Source organism: Macaca mulatta, chromosome 13 (genome assembly GCF_049350105.2).
Source record: "Macaca mulatta isolate MMU2019108-1 chromosome 13, T2T-MMU8v2.0, whole genome shotgun sequence".
NCBI lineage: Eukaryota > Metazoa > Chordata > Mammalia > Primates > Cercopithecidae > Macaca > Macaca mulatta.
Window position 1 is genome coordinate 54,798,829 of NC_133418.1, and position 4,158 is coordinate 54,802,986.

At 50.8% G+C, this 4,158-nt stretch overlaps 1 non-coding gene across 1 annotated transcript; it reads right to left on the bottom strand.

The window, feature by feature from the left end:
- Positions 1 to 787: 787 nt before the first annotated feature.
- LOC114672044 (small nucleolar RNA U13) lies at positions 788 to 891 on the bottom strand. Its single transcript, XR_003722243.1, has one exon. It is a non-coding gene; the product is annotated as a small nucleolar RNA U13 (small nucleolar RNA).
- Between the last annotated feature and the right edge of the window lie 3,267 nt (positions 892 to 4,158).

Here is a 4,158-nt window from a genome sequence, read left to right on the forward strand (position 1 = left end):
ATCCCAGCTACTTAGGAGGCTGAGGCAGGAGAATCACTTGAACCTGGGAGGTGGAGGTTGCAGTGAGCCAAGATCGTGCCACTGCACTCCAGCCTGCTGACAGAGCAAGACTCTGTCTCAAAAAAAAAAAAAAAAAAAAAAAAAAAGGTGTTCCAGGCTCATCTTGTCCCTTCCCTGTACCAGCCCTGGGATCAGCCATTTCTCCAGGAGCCCTGGCTCCTTTGAGTGGGGTCAGATATTCAGAAACAAGGATATGGGTGTCAGGTGTGTGTGCTTCTTGCTGCCGGCATGTCATCACTCCTAGGACCTCTCAGTGGTCAGAGCTAAGAAGAAAACCATAGAGTACACTTCTCTCTATTTCTTTCTTTTTTTTTTTTTTTGAGACGGAGTCTTGCTCTGTCACCCAGGCTGGAGTGCAGTGGCCGGATCTCAGCTCACTGCAAGCTCTGCCTCCCGGGTTCACGCCATTCTCCTGCCTCAGCCTCCTGAGTAGCTGGGACTACAGGCGCCTGCCACCTCGCCCGGCTAATTTTTTGTAGTTTTTTTTGGTAGAGATGGGATTTCACCGTGTTAGCCAGGATGGTCTCGATCTCCTGACCTCGTGATCTGCCCGCCTTGGCCTCCCAAAGTGCTGGGATTACAGGCGTGAGCCACCGCACCCGGCCCACTTCTCTATATTTTTATCTCTCTCTATATATATATATAAAAATAGGAATTCATGCTGATACTTCCAATGCCAACCCCACACTCTAGGGTTTAGTCTAAGCTTCCCCTTTATTATTTCTCATGTCGCACGGCTAATGTGCTGATGTTGTAACAAGATGTGAGGGTGGGACATCACACACGCTCTCGCAAACACCCAATCATCACGCTTACAAGCTGCAAAAGGATCGTCACCTTCCCCTTGAGATTTGCAACTTCTTTCTCTAATAATGAGAAACCTGGCTCCAGGTTACTTATTTGCCCGGTTCTAAAATACCCAGAAAGTAGTTTCCGAATTGCTAACCCATGCACCTACGAAAAAGAAGCCTGGGAGCCACCAGTCATTCAGATCACCCACCCAGTGCCAGGCGTGGGTGGCCCTTGGCAGCAAATGAGAAAGACAAGTGAGGAAGCCGAGTGCTGCCGGCGGCGGGAGAGTGGAGGCCTCCCAGGTGTGCAGGGATTGCCTCGAGGACCAGTGCGAAGGTGTGTCCTTATCTGAGAACACGATGTGTCCATCAAGAGGGCAGCTGGAGTTACAGACTGAAGGCCACGAGTCCTGCCCTTGTGGCCATGCGAGGGAAGGGCCACCCTCCACGCTCCAGAGAGGTGACCTGGTCCGCCTACCTGATCCTCTACCACTGAGGAGATACTGGGGCAGCTGTCAGAACTGACACCACCCCACGTTCCAGGCCCATCAGTCACTGCTCCTGTACTGACTCCACCGTTGCCAAGTAACCTTGGGTAAGGAAGCCTCTTGGCTGGGTAGCAAGGAGGGCAGACCCTGGTCAGACCACTGTGACCATCCACTCCACCTGACTGTTATGTTTTCACCGCGGGCTAATCAATTGGCTTTCAAGTTTTCACTGCTTGATACTGTGGGTCTGTAAGCCCCAAGCCTGGAGAACTGTGTAACTCTGAGCTGGACTGTGGTGACTTCTCCAAGGCACATGTGGCGCTCTTCCCGTCTCTAGGAGCTCCTAGCAGAGCCTCTCCCTGCACTAGGAAGGGTGTGAAGGGAGCCCTGTCCTCTAGGACAGTCTGGGAGAGGGAGGTAGGCAGGACTTAGAGTGACCCCGTGCTGTGACCTCCTCCCCACTACTGTGCTGGATGGGACATTGTGCGGTCAGGGACAGCTCCCTAGAGATCTTTAAGTGAGTCTTGAAAGACAAATGAGTTGATGTTTCCCAGAAATACTTAGGGTAGAGGGAGGAAAGGGAAGAAAACAGAGAGGCAAGGACCAGCCTGCTGGTGTCGGCTAACGGAGACAGGACAAGACAGGGGCCAGCATGGATCCTCTCACATGGCCTTTGAGGAAACTCCAGGAGACCAGGGAGGGAGATGCTGCTTTTATTTCGGCTCTAAAATGCACTCAATTCAAAAGTGTGTTTTAAGTTTATTAATATTTTTGGAGGAAACAACCACCACCTCTGCAATGTAAATGTATCTGCCAGTGGTATATCTGGATCTAAGAAGCAGTAAAATGGGGAAATGGGGGTAAAATAGAGAAACTACCTGACAGAAGTAGTTTGACTAGTGGGCAGTGCTGCAAAGGATTCTGGGACTGTGTTCAGACACAGCCAGCGAGATGCTGTGATCGATTAGTGATGTCTGGCCTGGGAGTTGGAGTGGAGGCTGAGCCCCTGCTTCCTCTGTGGTGGACCATGAGGAGCCTTCATTCTTAGGTAATGGGGAGCCAGGGCAGGGTTGGAGGCAGGGAAGTGACGTGATGGCTTCTGCATCATGAGATGCATCTGAACCTCAGTTTACAAACTCATAGATGCTGATGTGAGAGATGTCATTTAAGAACGTTTTCCATAATTAAAGTGAATTGGTCGGGCATGATGGCTCATGCCTGTAATCCCAACACTTTGGGAGGCAGAGGCAGGCAGATAACCTGAGGTCAAGAGTTCAAAACCAGCCTGGAAAACATGGTGAAACCTGTCTCTACTGAAAATACAAAAAAAATTAGCTGGGCATGGGGGTGTGTGTGCCTGTAATCCCAGCTACTTGGGAGGCTGAGGCAGGAGAATCGCTTGAACCTGGGAGGTGGAGGTTGCAGTGAGCCAAGATGGTGCCACTGTACTCCAGGCTGGGCAACAGAGTGAGACTTGCTCTCAAAAAAAAAAAAGAAAAAAAAAAAAAAGAAAATTAAGTCCAACTCTGAGTCCCCATTCAGCCAGGCATTTGAGAAATCCATTCTCAGTCGCTTTGGCGAGCTCTTTTTACCGTGGATTGGGGGAAAGGTCCCAGAAACTTATGCAGCAATGAAGCATTGGAGAAAGGGGACCCTGCAGGTCGAAGCTGCCCAGTGGCAGTCACACTGTGTCCATGGAAATGCCCAGCGTCCCTGCACATGTGAGCCCTTCCGGCCACAAGGTTGTGCTGCTTTCTCTGCCATGCACAGGGCACAAGGAGGCCCCGTCTTAGGTCTTCCCATTCTAGGGACGCCAGGCACCCACCCCTTGTGATGTCCTGCCACTTGCTTGAAGCGAGGCTGCTGAGAGGTGTGTGGGTGCCAGTTGTCCTCAGGACTGACCACTGTTGATCCCCTGTCAAGCCAGATCTGCCCTCTGCATATTCCCTTACTCATCCAGAGACCACCCACAACTCCCTGTCCGAGCACTAGGACATACACTCATCCAGGGTTTAGGCAGGCACAGAAGATGGGGAAGAAAAGTGTCCTGGGTCTTACACGCGACACTGGCTTTTGGCTTAGTAAAATGAAAGGCCTGGATACTTGCCTGAGCTGGGAGAAACAGGAGAAAATCAAAGAGCAAAAGCAGACCTTCATGTTTTCGTGTCTCACCCCTCTGTGCAGCCCCTGGAGGGAGGCAGGGCAGAAGGCCTGATGGAGGGAGGTTGCCTCGGGGGTTCTGTGCTGCCCTGGTGAGGACTGAAGGGCTAAGCCAGCTAGGAAGAAAGGGGAACCGATTCCAAAGGTAACATGAAGGAGAAACCAACAGGACTTGGGGGCATTTGTTATGGAGGTGAGAGAGGGACAGGTCTAAGGCAGTATTGGCAATGTCTGGGGACATTTTTGGTTGTCACATCTTCCAGGGGACGGGGGATGGGGGGACTACTGGCATCTAGTAAGTAAAGGTCAGAGGCTGCAAAATATCCTACAATGCACCAAGCAACCCACACAACAAAGAATTATCTAGCCCTAGATGAAGGAACTCACAGCTTGCTTATGTGGTGATCTCTTTTCTCTTTTCTTTTCGTTTCCTTTTCTTCCTTTCTTTTTCTTTTCTTTCTTTTCTTTTCTTCCCTTCCCTTGCCATTTCTTTTCTTTTCCTTTCTTTTTATTTTCTTACAGGATCTTGCTGTGTCGTCCCAGGCTGGAGCACAGTGGCACGATCACAGTTCATTGTGGCCTCGACCTCCCAGGCTCAAGCAATCCTCTCACCTCAGCCTCTTGGGTAGCTGCAACCATAGACATGCACCACCATGCCT